General features: G+C 38.8%; 1 pseudogene; it reads right to left on the minus strand.

Moving 5' to 3' along the window:
- Window positions 1–1494: 1494 nt before the first annotated feature.
- LOC140858754 (CBL-interacting protein kinase 8-like) overlaps window positions 1495–21651 on the minus strand; it is a 54146-nt pseudogene continuing 33989 nt past the window's right edge.

Consider the following 21651-nt stretch of genomic DNA (forward strand, 5'->3'; position numbering starts at 1 on the left):
TTTGCAGGTGTGATTCTATTGCTTTGTCTGGCCTTAATTTAATGCTTTTTTGATATGCACATACAAGTTATGATTCAAGGAACCTTGTTAATAAGGTAAATGGACTTTCTCATGCTTGCTCTCATTAACTAAATTTGTATTTATTTGGTAAATTTGCAATCATAACATATGTTTTATCTTTCATCTTGAAAACTATCGTGTTTGGCTTATTGTTGTGTGATACATCTCCAATCTGTAAGGACCCTTCTACAAGCAACATACTTTTGAATTTGCACATACATGCGAATGAACAAAAAATAGTGATCCACTGCAACATATAGGTGAGCTTGTATATATAGGAAGATGGACGTAGTCGTATATCCTGACTCATAACAATTCGTTTTAAAGATTATTGTTCTTAACAGAATGATATGCTATTTGTACTTTTATCGGATTAGAATGTTACACATGTAATGCATGAACCAAGAGGGGATTAATGGAGAGTCACGCAGAAGAAAAATAGATAGCTGTGATTGTTTTCACGCATAGGTCCATCCGCACACCCAAAAGAAAGGTAAGAAATAAAGAAAAGGGATGAGAGTTATGGGCAATTGGAGATTCCAGCTACTGTAAACAGACGTATAAGTAAACTTGAAGATGTTGGGAGATGGCTTAGGCATACATGTGGATTCAAATTCAAAACATGTTTTAGAATTTTCTTGGAGTAATTATTGTGAGCGGAATAGACTTAATTTTTATTGCATTTACATATCATTTGTGCATTTTTTAGCGTTGACTTATATTCAGGCTTTTAAAAACTAACAAATTCTTTGGATGCTTTAGATATGCTATTTAAATTTCTAAGTAACTTTTGGTTAACATATAGGACACTTTGGTAATATTTTTAAGTTCATGATTCATGACATGTCAAATTTAATCATCCAGAAAATTTGTTGCTCCTATGTCCTGATCTTGAAGGTTTTACCAGGAGCACCCTAGTTTCTCATGCTATGTTTTTTATCCAACTTAAAACTTTCAATTTATCAAAGGATGATATACATTTTACCGGAAAGAGGATCTTTCTAGGTCTTAGATGGGACGATTTATACTCACATATGGTCGATACTTGTAACTTTTTAAATCTTAAACCAGAGCGTTTCCATACTTTGTCTGAAATTATAAGGCTCGTCATTGGTGACACAATGCAAGGATAAGAAAATTCCAAAACAACTTAAATTTTCATGTCCTCTATTCTAGCAGTAGTTTGGATTAAAATTGCAGTTAACTTATGATTGAAAAACATGGGCTTTGTCAAGCAATTACAATATAAGGCTCGTGTCGAAGTTTCGGTCTGAAAAGGGGGTTGTTGTTCAAGGAGATGGTGATTTATCTCCAATGTTTTTCTTTTCCTGGAGTTGTAGGTAGGAAGTATTCAAGAGAGGCAAAGAGAAACCTGGGTCACGCAGAATCGTAGGTAGGAAGTATTCAAGAGGGCAAAGAGAAACCTGGGTCACGTAGACGGAACGATGTCTACTTCTCCCCGCTTTATTGGCAGAAAATAAGAACAATGCACACACACTTGTTCCTGCCCTCCTGCACACACAGGAGCATGTAAATGTGCAGGCGCAAGCACGCACACATGTTTAATACAACAATTTTGTCTAGTTAATTACCATCTGAGGACATCCATATCAGAGCGCCCTTGTTGATGGCATAGATGTGGCAAAGACATGCTATTACCAGCAGGCAACCTGATTAACATATACAATAAAACAGTAAGTGGGCGAGTCTGTTAATGGTATAACCATATGTTGAGCATCAGCAAGACCTTGGTGGTAGCTACAGACAAACTCTCTCTTGGCGGTCCGCTCACATGAGGGTGTCAAGAAACTTGACCTGCCACTCATCCTGAGCCGTACAAAATCCTTGTCAGTGGATAGTACATTGAATACACAAGGGGATACTACTGTGCAGTCTGTAGTAGAAGATGAAGTCACAGAATCCTTATGAAAAATCAATATAGATAGATTCTTGATCCCATAATAATAGAGAATATGATATCGCAGCATCAAGCCTTCTGCAACAACATCTGAAGAGAGGTGATTTCAGCGCTTTGACATCCTGGTGATCCGTGATTTACTCTTCTCCACAGGCGGCCTCCAAATGATCTCTTCAAGTTTGCTGCAGAAGTTCTTGTTGAACTGCAAAGCATGCGAGCATTTCCCAAATATACAATTGATACAAGAATTATTTAAGAAAATGAATGAAGGTGGCAAGCTGGCAGAAATATAAGCCTATCATGATAATAAGACCTTTACAATCTAAAGTACATTTGCCCCTATTGAGCTCATCACAATGAATAATGAAAATTGGGGTGGTCTTCTGATTTTATTTTCCTTGCCTTCAAGGTCAAGAGAAGGTTCTACCATGACATATGCATGGTTATTTTCATCATCATCCAAGTCCTTTCCTACTCAAACAGGAAATTGTATGGAGCATTGGAAAGTTGATCAAATTTTTACCGTTTTTTTGTCAAGCTAACACTAATCTGCTATGCTATGCTATGCTCTAAGCAAAAGAGGGAGAATTGTGAACTAAATTCATTGAACCGCTTTGAACCGGATGGTTCGGAGTGTGTCCAACCGTATCGACAGCTAACCTATGCGGTTTGGACATTTGATTCAAAACATTAGGGAAAATGGACATAAGGAGAAGGAAAGAGAGAGAGAGAGAGAGGAGGGGAGGGAAGGAGATGGAAAGGTTGGAGGCGGCTGGCAATTGCTCGATGAGGCCTCTGTGGTCCTTTTATATGAGAACAGAAAGAGGTAGAGAAAAAGAGGAAGGAAAGAAGAGGAAGGTGGTGGGGAGGCCGCTGGATGGCCGAAAAATTTTCCGCGGCCATCACGGATTTGAAACATGGGCAACATTATGTTCTAACATCTTTTTTAAAAAAAAAAAAATAGTGAAGTCTTATTGTCGGCTTCACTATTTATCATTTTTTAAAAAAAGATGTTGCAATAGGGGTGTTGTCCCTATTTCGCTACGGCAATCGTGAATAATTTTTGGACCGTCCAATGACCACAATGGTCATCTAGAGGCCCTCCGACGGTCTCCCTGTCATCTTCTCCTCTTTCCATTTCCTCCCTCTCTCTAACTCTCTTTGCTCTCATTTTCTCTCGTGGAAGACCACAGTGCCCAGGAGGCCTAGGCGGCCCTCCAACAGCCTTCGCAGCCCTTCAGTAGCCACCATCAGTATCTCATGGCCTCCCTTTCCCGCTCCCCCCTCTCTCTTCATCTTCTTTTCCATATCGGTTCGGGCTTGATATGATCCAATATGGGGGACGTACCGATTCGTCTTGCCGGTCGGCTGGCATAGGGTTCAATTCAAAGTCGATAATTCTTGATGGTGACATTACAACTAAGAGAGAAGAAATAAGAAAGCATCCACCACCCCAAGTGTCAGAATGAGATACCACTAGGATGAGGACAGGAATTAGGACGAACATCCAATTTTCTCAATGTCGAGACCCTAGATCATGAAAAAATTGATACAGTCCCATCACATGAGATTTAAATTCATAAGATAAAGACTTCATATATTTGTTGCAATAATCTTTGGAGATTTTCTACTGGGAAAAGATTTATTGATGTTGCCGCACAAGTCATGATGCTGCACAAGTCACGAATCTCGGCCACGAATTGCGGGTCTCATACATACGTCATGGGTCCCATTCACATGGGTCTTGAAACCCAAGTTAGCCTTGTATCGTTAGAAAAAATAAATGTTAGTTTTGATTTTGTGAACTTTCTTTTGAAAATTTTTGATGTTATTAGGAAAGTAGTCGGGAATCTTCGAGTTTAAATAGAATTTGGAAGCCCATATTGGAAACTTGAAGAAAAGAGTACCTTTTTACTATTTACTAATACCTCCATTGGCACTCCTTTTGTAATCATATTTGAGATATCTGAATTATTAATAGTGAAAATTCTCTTGTGGGAATTGTTCTTGCTTTCTTTTTATTCCGTCTCTCTTCCCTTTTGGTGGATTTCTAGGATTTGTGAGCGAGGATGTGTGAGCTATATCCTTAGAGCGGCTAACCAAGGTGGAGTTTTCAATCTTGGAAGAGAGTGATTCATCTCCACTCTTCCAACTACCATCTGTCCTTGTGATGTATGTTCCATAGTGGTGTTTCTACCTCATCACAATCGATTGTCGATATGTCTTTCTTCTAAGTTGTCAGTCTAAGTTCAATACCTCCTCGTTGTTAGTTGGTATCAAAGCATGATTTCAAGATGCTGTTCTATTGTTGCAATGTCGAAAAGCATACGAACGTAAGATCTACGAAAAATTGAAATTTGATAAATCACGCCACCAACTTGAACGACTTTAAAAAGAAAATCACTTTGTCAATGGCAAGAGTAACATGAATGTCGACATTGCTAGGGTTCCAATCACTACTTTGATAGAGTTCTTTGATGACAGAAGCATCATTCTAATGAAGTAAGATCATATTCATCAAGTGAAGATACTCATTGCCAATTTGAATGAAGATCACATTGCAAACATCATGATATCAGATATCAAAATAGACATCCCTAACTTTGAAAAAATGCGCGCAATCTACTGAGTTCATTGATTGGCTCCACATTGTTGAATAAGTCTTTGAGCTTAATGAAGCTTGGGATGATCGATGCATGAAGCTAGTCACCATCAAGCTTAAAAAGTATGCATCAATTTGGTGAAAAAAATTTGAACCGATGACATGAGCATGAAAGATGCGGCAAGATCTGATCATGGGACAAGAAGTATCATGAAATCTCTTTAGAAATTATCACCAGAATAACTTCCTTAAGCTTCATAATCTTTGGCAATGTGATATGACCATAGAAAAAGTTTATTGAAATTCGAGCAACTTCTCATGACATGCAACATCCAGAAGCCCAAAGAGCAAATTATAGTACAATGTCTTGAAGGATTGAAACTTGATATTGAGCAAGTCGTGTAACTCTAATCCTTATTGGACACTGAACAACATTATATGATAGGCAACAAAAGTCAAGAAATAACAACTAAAAATAAACTAATTCACACTTTCCAAGGTATAGAGATGGAGTGTCTAATTGGAAGAACAAAGCTGGTGATTCCTAGCTTCCTTGGAAGGACAAGGGCATCCTCGGTAACTCTAGCCATTCCAACATCGTTACTTTCAATCCTTGCAAGTGTTTTAAGTGTTAAGGATTTGAGCATATTATAGCCAATTGCTTAAATAGAAAGCTTGTCTCTTTGATGGAAGAAGAATCATGTGTGGTAGAGAATGGAGAAGATTAACCAATCAAGTGGGACAAAGAAGATCCGAGTGAGGAAGAGGTAGTCCATGCTGATCAAGGTGAAGACTTGGTGGTCCTTTGCAACTTGAATATGAACATGGTAGCTAACAAAGAAGATTGGTTATGTCACAATATTTTCTACACTAAATCTACTTCATCTTGTGAGGTGAAGGAATTTAGCCAAACCTTGATGTCCAAGGTATCTTATGCTTGTGATGATTTATTTCTACCATCAGAGTTATCGGATTGTTGCTGCTTATGGTCTAGATCTGGGGTCAACCATGTTGGGTACATTAGAGTATTAGACAATGAGCACTACTTATGTCTTGATGAAAAACAAGACTAGGTTGTTCTGTCTCTTAGGCAACCAATCAGCAGTCCATTTATTGGACTGATATCACATCATAATGAAGGCGAGATTGTTTAGAATCCTTGTGAAGATTCTGAGAACACATGTGAAGCATTGAGTTGAATGAGATAAGGAGAAGCAACGATTCACAAGCTTTCTTAATCAAAGGAAATAAAAATTTGCTATAACTGAGTATAGATTCTTTCAAGCATGACTATGTCAGTGCACTCCCCATGACATCCATGCAACTGTGGCTAGTAGATAAATTGGAGAACCCCAGAAGAAATTCTTTAGTGAATAGCAGTTGACTTTCAATCAAAATTGCCTATCAATTTTCTACAATCTGCATATATTCTGCCATGTTCTGTTGTGGTTGAAGATTTAAATTGCAATAGAAACATTGGAGCGAAAGGAACCATAAAGAGCATAGGCTTGGATCCAATCTTAAACCCCTATACAGTCTCCTTCAAGATGGCTGCTGAGTTTGAGAGAATACAACAAAAGATAATTGAGCTTTGGTATATATGCAAGATTTCCTCAGTCCATAGAACTTACTTTTTCTACTCTTCAAAGGTGATCCAACAAAATCTCCAAACAAATGAAATATACGAGGTTATCCTTTCTAGAAAGCACTTTCTCTCAAGGAAATCTTGATAAAACATTAGGAGGTTGTTTGATTGGAGGAAGTTGGGATTTGAAATCAGAATGAAAATGGATAACTCCCATTCCAACCATTTGGTTGAGAGGAGTTCAATTCTGATTCCGATTTCGATTTCGCGATGAAATAGGAATGATCTAATTTATCTAACTCAATCCTTATTTTCTCTAAGGATTCAAATTTTCATTCTGACTCCGATTATGAACCAAACGCTTTGGGAGATTTGACCATTTCGATTTCGATTCCCACTGTGAACCAAACACCATTTAGGTGGAAGTGAAAACATTACTCTATCACTGAGTATAATGAATCTCAGTAGGAAGCACAAGGACTTCTATGATGAGAATGCTAGCCTAGTTCAAGGTCTAGATTAAAGATTATCAAGGTATTTGATGGCTCCACTATATCTACAAGCTGAATGTGGATTATGAAAAGATCTAGTTACTTTAGATAATCAATGGTGCAGTTAACAATTAGCTTTTCTTCAACATAGCCAGGCACTCCTTCACTGTCATCATCATGGATGTTTGCAATAACTATAGTTTTGATTTTGCAGTCGAATACTTACAACTTATTGATAACTCAAATTTTTTTGTTGGTGTGTTCATAGAGTTTCCTTTCACAACATCAGCGGCTAAACCTCATCATATATAAGAATAATGCTGTTGATATTGTGGATCCATCGTTACCTCTCATCATCTACGTCGCTAAGATTGCTCTCTTTCAAGGTTTTGAAGCACATCAATGACAATACCCATAAATTGAACTTCCTGAAAATTATGGAATGTTTGCAATATTCAACATAGCTAACCTATTGCCATACTATAAAGACTAAAATCTTCTCCAACCAAAAAAATATGACATCGGAGCACCGAGGATGCACGGGTCACAGTCCTAGCTGCAAGGGTCCCTTGTCTCATATGCATGAGTCTTAAAACCCAAGTTGGCTTTATCTCATTAGAAAAGTTTGATGTTAGTTTTGATTTTTGTAAATTTTTTTTTGAGAACTTTTGATGTTATTAAAAAATTAGTTAGAGATCTTGGGGTTAGAGCAGAACTTGGAATCCTATATTAGAAAGTTGAAGAAAAAAGTTTCTTTGTACTCCTTATAAATACTTTCATTGAAGCTCATTTTGTAATCATACTTGAGATACTTAGATTATTAATTAGTGAGAATTCTCTTATGAAAATTGTTCTTCCCTTGTTTTTCTTTTCTTTCCTCATTAGAAAAGTTTGATGTTAGTTTGATTTTTATGAATTTTCTTTTGAGAACTTTTGATGTTATTAAAAAGTTAGTTAGAGATCTTGGGGTTAGAGCAAAACTTGGAATCCTATATTAGAAAGTTGAAGAAAAAAGTTCCTTTGTACTTCTTATAAATACTTTCATTAAAGCTCATTTTGTAATCATACTTGAGATACTTGGATTATTAGTTAGTGAGAATTCTCTTATGAAAATTGTTCTTCCCTTCCTTTTCTTCCCTCCCTTTTAGTGAATTTCTAAGGTTTGCAAGTGAGCGTGTGAGAGTTATACACGGGTCACATGTCCCAGCGTACAGGTCACAGGTCTCACATGCACGTCTTAAAATCCAAGTTAGCTTTATGTCATTAGGAAAGTATAATGTTAGTTTTGATTTTTGCAAACTTTCTTTTGAGAACTTTTGATATTATTAAAAAAGTTAGTAGTTAGGATTCTTCGAGTTAGAATAAGACTTAGAATTTTACATTAGAAAGTTAAAAAAAGAATCCTTTTGTATTAATTATAAATACTTTCATTGAGACTTCTCTTATAATCATTCTTGGATATTTGGATTATTAATTAATGAGAATTCTTTTATGGGTATTTTTCTTGCTTTCTCTCTATAATCTTTTTCCTCTCTTTTAATAAATTTCTAAGGTTTGCAAGTGAGTGTGTGAGAGTTGTATCCTTGGAGTGACTGACCAAGATGGCGTTTTTGATTTTGGAAGAGAGTGATACATTCCTGTTCCTCTTCAACTATCGTCTGCCCCTAAAACATACATGTTATAGTGGGTTTCTATCTTGTGATAATCAATTGCACTGACACATCACCTAAATTTAACACTTCCCTATCATCATTTACATGGATGAATTCTAATTGGGTTTGATATAGAAAATCTATTTCATGTAAGAGGCACAAATTATAAACCTAAGACGCATTTTCTTCCATGGAAAAAGTAGAATGACCTCATCCCACAAGATTTGGATCTTCAGGATAGAAATTTACATGGATAATATCTAACCATATTTGATACAAGAAATTTTGTTTGCAAAGACTACAAGCCAAAGACTAGAATTGAAACACAATCCTCTGGAGTAATAAGATGCAGGAATCAAATGAAGGTCAAATTGTTTCTAGCTTTATATTTAAATGGCTGCACTTGTTAAGTGAACATTAGATTACTTATGTTACACAAGAGGATGGATATTGCAATTTTTGAAAGGAGTGAAATTTTCAACATGAATGATTTATTAGATAAAAGTCTTGATTATATAGAAATTGTAAGGGCGATTGCAGCTTATTCGATATTAAAGTTGTTATGGCTTAGTTTGTTGGACCTCCTCCCCCCACCATCCCGCCCCCTTTCCCCCTCCAACCCAATAGAAGCAAAAGGAATTCTGGATGGAAGAAGACTCCTATTCTATGATAAGAAGTTTGAGTGTAAAACAGGCTCCTAGAGCTGTCAGATTTGATGGAACCTTAGGAGGTTCTCTATAAATAGGATCCTCCCCTCCATGGCCCTCCTTCAGCGATCATCATGCCTCCTCTCTCTTTTCTCCCTTTGAATTCATGGCATCCCATCATTGTGTCTATTAGAAATCGAAGCTACGGACGCAGTTGGAGCTGAGGTAAAGCCCCGACCTTCCACCCTTTTTGTTTCTTCTTCTTTTCTCTATGGTCCTGAACCATCCCTTGCCTGCCTATACTCCATTGGAAATTGATCAAGTTCCACTTCCCTTATTTTTGAGCCTTTTTTTCCCCTTTTTCCAGCTACCAACGCATTGCCTATTGATGCCGAATGTTGGTTGGCCTCCCTACCATGCTTTCTGGGAGCCATGGCCCCTGGTGAATGGCTAACAATTGAAAAGAACCAAGAAAAGGGTTGAATCCCCTATTTTCCAAGCCCTTTTCTATGTTTTCCTGCAAGCCAGTCATCGCCATTGGCTATCCATTGCTACAGTCACCAGCCAGGCCCTCTGGCATGATTCTCGACAATCCTGATCTTGGTTTCCTCTTCTAAGAGAGATGAAGACTCTCTCCTTTCTCTTCTAAGAAGACCTACACATCCTAGTATCAAGTCCCATCTTCTTGTTCTAAAGATCCAAGCAGACCTCGAGAAAGGAGCCCTAAATTGCTCTAGTGCACATGGTTTGTTGAACTAATCATGTGGCCAACGATTAAGGGTGGCAAAATATGATCCGACCGCCAACTTGACCCATGTTCGACCCACCATAAATAGGTTTAAATTTGGACAAAACAAGCTTGGATCACAAACAGATCGACCTATTTAATCTGTTTATTATTTGGGTCAGATTCAAATTTTTGTGTCTAACCTGCTTAACCCGTATAAATTTTGGATTGGTCATGAAATGGGCATTGGGTAACAGGCTAGTGGGTCTATGATGCGCAGGCATGTTTTTCTCTTTTTTCAAATTCGTCCGGTACCGCATCAAATCCCATGGTCGATAACACGCCACACTATCCCTTGCATTTCACGATTTTCACTTTCCATTAACACTCGAGCGATCGAGCCCTAGATCCCTCCCGCTAGGATTTTTTTTCCTCTTCCCCTACGCCCTCCCTTTCCTTCTTCACACCACTACCGTTTTGAAGACGATGCTGAGGCCATGACCACAAAGGCTTATCGAAGGCAAAGGAGACAAAGGAGCCGATTGGTGAAGAGGTGGCATTGGTCAAGCCTTTTAGGGTGGAGCCAAAGGTGGTCGAATCGAGAGTGCGGCGACCCCGATGAGGGCAGTGAGCAAGGGTTGAGGGGTGATCGAACCAGGAGTGCGGCAACATCGGCGAGGGCTGAGAGGCGGTCGGGTGGAGGGACAGTCGGATCGAAAGCACGGTTGGACTGAGAGCATGGCGATGCCGTGAGGGCAATGAGCGAGGGCTGAGGGGCCGTCAGGCCAGGAGCGCGGCGACGTCGACGAGGGCTGAGAGGCGGTCAAGTGGAGGGATGGTCGAGCGACTACGGCGAGGGCAAAGGGCGAGGGCTGAGGGTGGTCAGATGGGGTGGTCGGGTTGAGAGCGTGGTGATGCCAGCGAGGGCTAAGGGTGAGGGCTGAGGGGCGGTCGAGCGTAGAGATCGAAGATAGAGGTAGAGCATGTTTTTATTTTTTTATTTTTTTTAATGGGCCACAAACGGGTTGATTTTTTTTAATGCATTGTAAATGAGTCAAATCAGATAACCTATTTATTAAGAAGATTAGGTTCGGATTTTAAAATCTGACCTATTAAATAAAGAGATCGGATCCAATTCAGAGTTTTTTGACTCGATCTGTATCTAACCCGATCCGTTTATATCCGATCCGGTCCGATTTCCATCCCTACCAACGATCTTCTCTTATTATTTAGTTTTATTGAGTTCACCTATTAGAAATTAATTATATTTTTAATATGATTCTTAAATAAGATTAGTAGATTTGTCCAATGAGGTTTGAAAGTCTAAGTCGGATAAGATAAGTAGATCTTACACTCCTTGCTAATTTTTGAACTATTAAATAGTTCTGACATTGCTTACTTGTTTTTGGATTGTCAGTTATTTTATCATAAAAAGAATTATTCTTCATTTTTTTAAAATAATGATCAAGCATATGATATTATGAAACATATGTTTATTGTGAAATAATGATTCCACGAATATTTTAATATTAATGACTTGGTTATGAAATATGAACTCCATAAATTTTTTAATATTAATGACTTTTTATGAAATATAAACTCTATATTTATGAAATTTATGTTTTTGTTATGAAAAGAATGATTATATAATTGTCTTGCTGTTAAAGATTATTTATGGACTATGAATTCTATAAAACCATTTAATATCTTATTTATGCATAATATAAGAAAATATAATTTAATGAAATATGATTTAAGAATATGATAGCTACATATAAAATATATACTCCTAAAAGTGGGAAAGATCGACATCTGAGCTAGCACCCATACAACCTACTAATCGGTAATAGTAGTTGGCATATAATCCAGTAAATGGGTGATAGTAGTTGGCATCTGATCCTACCAATGGATAATAATAGCTGGCATTTTGTCCATTACAGTCTATTATAGGTATAATAATGATCTTAGCATTTAACTCAGAAATAATTGAACTATGATATGATTAAATGGCATATAATTTATGATTTTATTTATGCTATACACTTGGAACTATGATTATGAAATATTGATGATTTATGCACATATGATGGGTTTTATGACTTGCTTTATTGTATGGTACTATGAAATATTCAATCTTTAATTGTTATTTTCTCTAAATGATGCATTAATTCATGCAAAACTTATACTTCACCTTCTAAGATAGTGTAAAATTTACTTATTGAACCTTGTAGCTTATATTTCCTTTTTAAGTTTCTTCTTCCGAAGATAAGGTCACCAGGAACAAAGGATGATCCAGGTTTAAAGTTCATGCTAGCGAGCTTAGAGATTTCGTAGCGAAAATTTTAGTTCTTAAATTGATTAAGAATTTATAGTTAGTGACTTTATGAATTTTGAGGATTGTGAGTTTGATATTTAAATTTGGATTTAGTCACTTTGAACCAATTTCTATTGAATTATTTTATGGATAATGGATTTGGATCTTTTATTTTATTTGAGATTATAATTGTCAGCTTCATGTTATCATGGGCCATATCCCATAATAGCATAACTGTGTTATGTCTCAGATTTGAAGCATGATAAAAGTTATTCAAAAATCAACTGAAACAGTAAAAGCACTATGTTCTAACCGTGACATATTCTGCTCCATCTCCTGCTGCTCTTTGAATTTCCACCATGAGAAATGATGGAGCAACTTCAAAGATCTGCTTCAAAATTTTCCAGAGATTAAAAAATAAAAATTGATATCACAAATCTGAAGAGCAGAGTAAGACCACCAATCTAGGAATTAATTTGCAGAGCTATATGTGGGTTAACTCACTTCCAGCATGACAGAAAGATGAGCAGTTTTGTCTGCAGACAGGCCCTCTATCCTCATCTGTGAATTAACATCTTATTAGATTTTGTAAAGTTTGTGGTATAAAAATATATCCAGAATGATCATTTTGGGTAAGCACAGAATAAGCAGTAAAGACATCCAAAATGATGCAACCATGGACCATTTCACCGGCATATGCATTAGTTCACGGAGCTCCTTTATCAAGGAACACTTTTTAAGATGATATATATAATAAAATTGACATAAGACAATAAAATTGAGATTGAATGAGATAATACAAAGCTGGTGTCATCTAATGTGCAAGCATCTCCTTCATGTTGCCATGTTCGGTGGCTTAAATGTCCACCATCATTTTATCATTCAACATGCACAAAACTACCATATTTCCTTTCTCCCTGAAATGTCTTCTATAACTACTTGGTTTTCATACTATAATCCGTCTTCTTCGACTACCCTACAAAATTTAACCTTTCCTTTCATTTAAGCAATGGCCCTATAGCCAACTTTGTTCCAGAAATTGTTTGTTAAAGAAAAAGGGTAGCCAAATTTGCTTCCACGCATGCATATTTATTCCTGCTTCATTAGTATTTCAATGCAATAATGCATAGTGATGTCTCAAAATGAACAACCACCATCGGAGGAGATTGCTGGAGTTGCAAAGCAGCTCTATGATCAATCAAATCTGAAGCATGTTTAACAAGATTATGATCTTGCACATTTATGATTTTGGATTTGAATAATCTACAAATACAAACACTTATTTTATATCAGAAAAATAACATACACTTTAAAGTAGAAATGAACCATCTGAAGTGTGTATAACTTGAGATATGAAGGCTACAATACGTTGGCAGATGTGATGGCTACAATTTGAGGCATTACATGAGCTTATCTTGGAAATAGGATATGATAATGACATAAATAGAAAAGGGACAACCTTATCTTGTTAATGCACAACAATAATTGACACCAAAATAGTTACCTTATAATTACGAATATGAGTCTTAAAGCCCATTGACTGTGCAACAACTTCCATACTGGATAAGACAACTTTTGCTGGTTTGCGTGATAGAAAGCGGGTTTGCTGTCTGACATACTCCTGTCAAAAAAAATTTAGAAACTAGGTGCCATGAGATGATACTATGTAAAGAAAATTCAATGCAAACGATTGCTGATAACTTAGCATTTCTTAAAGGTATTCTTAATTTTACAAAGAAGTAATCTATTGCAAGTCCTGTACAAGATCAGCAATTATTGAGTTTGGATGGAGCATAATTCTGGTATAAATATGGAAGACTTGTATACAGATGGAATATGCAATATATCAATTATGCAGATGCGTTAGTGGTTGTGGTGGGGTGACAAATGAAGTTACCATGAAGATCACAATCTTTTGTTTCCAAAAAAAAGGAAAAAAAAAAAAAGACACCATCAGAGCAGTGGTAGATCATTAAGATCCATGTTAGCGCCTTTGACATCTCATCAGATGCCAAATCCTCAAATTGGATCTATATATACAATTATAACAAGCTATGGACCTCTCATGTAATTTTCTAGATTCACATATTGAAAATACAGAGACATGAATGTATACAATGCAGCAGCTTAACCATCCAAACTTTCAAACTCACGATCGGTTAGCTACCGAATGCCCGATAGATACCAAAAGCACAATGCAGTGGTCTTAATGAAGATGGCTATAGCTGCTGGATGGGGTTGGAACAAAGTCTGAAAAAAAATAAAAAAAAGACACCATCAGAGCAGTGGTAGATCATTAAGATCCATGTTAGCACCTTCGACATCTCATCAGATGCCAAATCCTCAAATTGGATCTATATATACAATTATAACAAGCTATGGACCTCTCATGTAATTTTCTAGATTCACGTATTGAAAATATAGAGATATGAATGTATACAATGCAGCGGCTTAACCATCCACACTTTCAAACTCACGATCGGTTAGCTACCCAATGCCCGATAGATACCAAAAGCACAATGCAGTGGTCTTAATGAAGATGGCTATAGCTCCTGGATGGGGTTGGAACAAAGTCTGAAGGTTTTACAAGGTGGTACCAGTGTGTACTGGTTTCTTGAAAAACTGATATGGTACTGGATATTGACACACAGTACGGGACTGCATGTTGTACTAATACAATGTGCACTGGTACCAATTTTCTCTGAGTGATATGGTGCTGATTGTACCATTCCATTCCAGTGGTTTTTAAAATCTTAGTCTAAAATCTCAGTTTCGGTCTTGGTCAGGTCCACCAAATTTTGACTTCGGCAGTTTCAGCAGTTTTGAAGTTGGGTCCCAAGTTTCAATTATTCATCTAGGGGAAAAAAAAAAAAGATCAAGAAAAAAGAAAAAATAGAGAAAAATAAAACAAGCAAGGACAAAAATCACATACTGCTAGAGTATGTCATACTGTTTGTAAACTTTAGATTTGTCATATTGCTACAAATATTAAACCAATTATTGGAGCAATCGAACCTACTCCCCCCGATTCACAGTCGGTCAATCGACTATATGTTGACAACTGACGATGGGCCATCAAAGCGGGATTGCTGAATGAGTTGGTTCGACTACAACACCTACGATCCATCATCCGACTTTCAATCGGCCCAATGGACACGGACTACGACTATCAATTGATAAGCCGATTGACTGTCAACAATTCCCAATCGACTTCCCTGACGGCGATGGTCATCCGGCATATCAAAATTACCGACATACAGTCGGAACACTCAGATCACCAACATACAGTCGGTATATCAGAAACTACCAATGCAAAAGATACGTAACGGCTACATACATGATCATTAATGGACGCTAACCACCCACCCAATGATCACATGGTGCCAGAATAAACAGGATCCATGTGCTTAATCGTTACAGACGGTTACCAATAGTTTATCTATAAAAGAGAGGTAAAGGAACAATGATGGTAAGACACTTCGGGGCTAATATTCTGCCACACTTTACATTCAACTTCCTATTTGACTACTCCCCACTAAGCATCGGAGGGTTCCTATCAGATACAACTCCGGCCAATAGACTTTTACAGGTAGCTCTTCATCGACGACAGGTGCAACCGGAGATTGGCACCAACAGATTGGCGCGCCAAGAAGAGGGTGAAAGAATTCAGTTATGGCGAAAACAAGAGCTCAAAACAATTCCACTGACTCCGCTGGGCAGTCTTTCCGTCGAGAAGACCTCCCGCCTCCACCTCGAATAGCAGAGTCCAGTTCTTCGCGTCCGATTGTTACTACGGACGTCCAACTCGCTGCTTTGATGCAGCAAATGAAAGTGCTGATAGAGATAGTGCACAGCCTCCAACAACAACAAACACAGCAGCAGCAACAGCAACTGGTGGCTGAGCCGGCAGCACGTACAGTGCCATCTAGGCACAGTCGTTGCGCCCCTCAACGATCTCCGTCTCCATCATCGAAATGATGACCGGCTTGGCATTTCCATAATATCGAGCCATCTTCTCGGCACTCTCATCGTGCTGCCCATCATCACCGACGGTCTCCTTCCCCTTCTTGCTACCACAGTATTAAGAAGGGAAAAAGGCCGCGCTCATCTTCGACTTCTCCCTCAAATTCTTCAGGAAATTCTACCCCTGCCTTTTCAGCAACAGCGGTTTGACGACTATGAGCGTAAATTCAAAAAAATTGCCTGCTAACTCGTCCGACTCCAGATGGATGGCTGAGGGTCCTCTAACGACCTTAGCATCCACACTTCTCCACCTTTTTCTCAATGCATCTTGGACGAGCCGATCCCAAGTCGGTTCAAGATGTCACAAATAGTCTTATGACGGCTCCATCAATCCCGTCGATCACTTGAAGAGCTATAAAGCTCTCATGATGATTCAGGGGGCAATCGACGTCCTCTTATGCCTAGACTTCTCGGCTATCATTCGGAAAGTTGCTCGAACCTGATATTTCGGACTCCAATTGGAAAGCATCCATTCTTTCAAGCAGCTAGAGCACTCATTCGTGATTTCAGCACCAGCAGAAGGATGCCGCGAATATCCAACAGTCTCTTCTCCATTAAATAGAATAAAGAAAAGACTCTAAGAAGCTTTGTGGTGCGTTTCAATGCCGCCACACTTGAGGTCCGAGATCTCAACGAAGATATGGCCATCTCGACCATGAAAAGGGATTTGAGAGGATCCAGGTTTATCTATTCCCTGGATAAAACTCTCCTTCGGACCTACGCAGAATTTTTTTAGCACGTGTACAAGTATATTCACGCGGATAAAGGCATTACTGACCGACGTCAAACAGAAGGAAAAGATCAGAAGAAAAAGAAGCAAAAGAGTGGAGCTTCGATCGAATCAAGTCGGCCATCGACTAATAAAGGAGCTTCACCTCACTGATGGAGTCCGAGTTCGAATAATTTCGATTTCAGATATGACTCCTATATTCCTCTCTCTGTCTCTCGTGCGCAGATTCTGATGGAGATCGAGGAAGAAGAGTACTTTCGACACCCCCCCACCAACGAAAGTACCGTCAAGAAGCCATGACAAGAAATACTATCAGTTTCATCGTGATCATAGTCACGACACCGAACAGTGCATTCAATTTAGAGATGAAATAGAAGTCTTGATTTGATGAGACTATCTCAGAAAATTTCGACACGATTATCTGTCTCAAGCTCCTGCCAACCAACAACCTCAACCTGAGAAAGTGAACGACAACTGACCAACGATGGGAGTCATCAACATAATTTCTGAACGGTCGAGAGACTAGGGGGCAAGCTCCGAAAAAGAGTTGGTCAAAAAACGATGACTTGATAATGTAATCTATTTTTCGGATGATAATGCTCGAGTACAAACTCCTAATGATGACGCTGTCGTCGTCTCGATGATGATAGCAAATTATGATGTAAAAAAAATTCTTGTAGATAATGGAAGCTTGAGTGATGTCGTGTTTTACTCTACTTTCTCACAAATAAGATTACCGACTGACCGATTCAGAAGAGTCTCGATGCCCCTAGTCGGCTTCACTAGAGATACAGTCATCGTGGAGGAAGAAATTACTCTCTTTGACTGCAGGAAGCGACCCACGACAAAACATCATTCTTTTAACGTTCACGATTGTCCGGATTCCTTCGACATACAACGCCATACTTGGATGATTGAGACTCAATATGTTGAGAGCGATGGTGTCAACTTACCATCTACTTGTCCGATTTCCGACGAGTGAAGTCGGAGAAATACGTAGGGATCAACAATTGGCCCGATGCTCTTCATGATTTTTGTTGAAAGCAGCAAACCTAAAGACCCTCTGTCAGTTGACAAACTAGACCAGAGGGAGAATGAAAAAAGAGGCGAGCCGGCTGAACAACTGGTTTCAATCACGCTAAGAGAAGACCTACAAAAACTATTCAAATTGGATCACGAATACTTGATCCGGAGTGAAAGCAACTGGCAGACTTACTGAGAGCAAATGTCGACGTCCTTACTTAGTCAGCAACCGACATGCCAGAAATTTCTTCGGAAGTAATAACTCACCGATTAAACATCGATCCAAAAATTAAATCGATGAGACAGAATAAAAAACCTTTTACTCCTGAGAGACAAAAGATCATCGACGAAGAAATCGACAAACTCCTTCCAGTCGATTTTATTAGAGAAGCCAACTATCCAGATTGGCTCGCCAATGCTGTAATGGTGAGAAAAGTCAATGAAAAATGATGAATTTACATCGACTACACCAACCTAAATGAAGCGTGTCCGAAGGATAGCTTTCTTTTATCGAAAATTGATCAGCTAGTCAATGCAACGTCGAGGCACCGACTCTTGAGCTTTATGGACGCCTTTACGGGCTACGATCAAATCCGAATGGTGCCCAAAGATGAAGAGCACACTGCCTTCACAACCAATAAGGGCATCTACTGTTACAAGGTGATACCGTTCAGTCTGAAGAACGTCGGAGCAACCTACCAACGACTGGTCAACAAGATGTTCAAATCACAAATTGGACGGAACATGAAAATTTACGTCGACGATATGCTGGTGAAAAGCGCCGAAACTCGTGATCATGTCAGAAACTCAGAAGAAGCCTTCGACACACTTCGACGACATCGGATGAAGTTAAATTCGACTAAGTGTGCATTCGGGATGACAGCTGAAAAGTTTCTCATTTTTCTTGTGTCACAACGAAGAATCGAATCTAATCCGAAGAAAATAAAGGTTATTATCGACATTAAACATCCCAGCTCCAAGGAGAATAGCAACTGAATGAAAAGATTACCATACTTAGCCGATTCATCTCGAAATCGATGAAAGGTGTCTGTTTTTTTTCAAGACCTTGCGGCAAATGAAAGACTTCTCATGGTTGGATGAATACCGACCATCCTTTGAAGATCTAAAAAAGTACTTGATGTCTCCCCCACTACTCACAAAACCAAAGAGAGAATACTGTATCTCTATTTGGCCACATCATCAGAAGCAGTCAGTTCGGTTCTCGTCCGAGAAGATGAAAATCGAACCCAACAGTCTATCTACTATACCAGCAAGGTACTCCACAATGCCGAGATAAGATATTCAAGGATGGAGAAGATCTACGCTCTGATTATATCGGCACAATGACTTCGATCGTACTTCCAAGCACACTCGATAATCGTCTTGACAGATCAACCTTTGAAAGTGATTTTGCATCAACCTGATACCTTCGATCGGATGGCAAAGTGGACGATCAAATTTAATGAATTTGACATATAGTATCATCCACGACCATCAATGAAGGCTCAAATCTTGGCCGACTTTGTTGCCGAGTGCACTATATTCGACAAGTCTGATCATAAATCTGACGGCAAGTTGGAGCAAGTTGAAACTTCAAAGGTCGAACCTGAATCGATATGGGCGCTTCATGTTGATGGAGCATCCAATGCTCAAGGGAGTAGAGTCAGCCTCATTCTCACCAATTTCGAAAGGACAGTAACTGAATGCACCCTTCGATTTACTTCAAAGCATCTAATAATCAAGCCGAGTATGAAGCTTTGCTAGCCGACTTGAAGATTGCTAGGGAGTTTGGAATAGACAACCTGAAGGTCTTCATCGACTCACAATTGATTACTAGATAAGTCAAAAATAAATTTGAAGTCTGAGACCCGACTATGACGAAGTACCTTCAAAAGATGAAAGATCTCATTCAAACTTTCAAATATTTGGAGATCTCTAACATTTCGAGAACTGAGAATGCACGGGCCGATGCACTTTCTCGACTAGCAACAACTTCCAATCTACTTGATCGAACATTCATCGAATATCTCGAACAATCTAGTATCGACAAAATCGACGAAATGTTATAAACAAATAATAAACCAAGCTAAATAGATTCGATCATTCAGTACTTGACCGACGGTACTCTATCCGAAGATTCCACGTAAAGCCAAACGACTAAGATGGATGGCTTCACAGTATGTCTTATTGAATGGATAACTTTACAAAAAGTCATTCTCTCTTTCACTGCTTAGGTGCCTGAAACCTACTAACGCAGACTATGCTCTTCGAGAAGTCCATGAAGGGATCTACGAAAATCACTTGGAGGATAAATCATTGACTTATAAAGTTCTATGACAGGGGTACTATTAGCTCACTATGAAGAAAGATGCAGCCAAACTTGTTCGGAGATGCGAAGCATGTCAAAAGTATGCCAACATGCAGCATCAACCAGCCAGCTGACGCCAATTGTTGCTCCATAGCCATTCGCACAATGGAGAATCGACATACTTGATCCCTTCCCCCCGACGATTGGTCAGAGAAAATTCTTAATCGTCGCGGTAGATTATTTCACCAAGTAGATGGAAGCCGAACCCCTGACGCAAATCACTGAAGAAAAGATGGAAGACTTCATTCAGAAGTCTATCATATGCAGATTTGGATTGTCGTATACCATCATCACCGACAATGATCGACAGCTTGACAATCAGAAGTTCAAGGAGTTTTGCGCGAAACTTTACATTATGTATAAACTCACTTCTGTCGGCCATCCACAATCAAACAGTGAAGCGGAGGTGACAAACCAAACAATCCAACATGGTCTCAAGATCCGACTGAATGAATTTAAAGGCTTATGGGTTGGAAGAGTTATATCCTGTCTTATGGGCTTACCGAACGACTCCTCGTATCCCGACAGGAGTTCCTGTTCAACCTTGCATATGGAACAGAAGCAGTGATCCCGTTAGAGATCAGATTGCCATCAATAAGGATCGAACAGTATGCAGAGCCAAGCAATTCAGACTGTCGAAGAGCTGACTTAGACTTGCTCTCGAAGGTTCGGCAACAAGCTCAAATAAGAATGACTGCATATAGACAAAGAGTGGCCCGACATTATAATGCAAGGGTCAAACCGAAGGTATTCCGTCCTGAAAACTTGATCCTGAGAAGAGCAGAAGTTTCGAAACCCTTAGACCAAAGAAAGCTATCTCCAAACTGAGAAGAACCCTACAAGGTAGAACCCTACAGGGTGATCGAAATCCTTCACCTAGGTACATATCGACTAGAAACACGATGGAGTGTCTATCCCCCAGACATGAAACAACATCTATCAATAAAATTGTCCACATGTACAACATATTTTGAATGAAATGATCGATTCTCAACAAACTCGACTAGATATATAACCGACGACTAATCAGCCAAAATACGTTCCGACTCAACTTCGATTAGACGACTTTGCATGTCGACATCAAGCGAACAACTACATTATGCCGACTCAGCTATGACTGAGAGGAACATTATGCCGACTCATCTACAGTCGAGCGAAACTTTATGCCGATTCAACTACGGTCGAGCGAAACGATAAACCGACTCGACTTCAGTCGGTTGAAGGATACTCGACTAGCTCCCGTATACCAAATATTTAGAAAAATTCATGCCTAAAGTTTAGTTGACTGATACCTGACTAACAGGCAAATTCTACGACAATCTGGTTAATAGTCGACATGTCGATTGCTAGTCGGCTGTCCGATTGATATTCATCTACATTGATAATAACTATCTATGATGAATGACACATTCAAGAAGTTCAACACTTTGAAAAATTCTTTCATTTATCAACAAGGATTACAAAATTGGACTAAAGTCCAGTCACAGAAAAAAAATTGGACTGCGATCCGA

The sequence above is a fragment of the Elaeis guineensis genome, chromosome 6, assembly GCF_000442705.2.
Source record: "Elaeis guineensis isolate ETL-2024a chromosome 6, EG11, whole genome shotgun sequence".
Lineage (NCBI taxonomy): Eukaryota > Viridiplantae > Streptophyta > Magnoliopsida > Arecales > Arecaceae > Elaeis > Elaeis guineensis.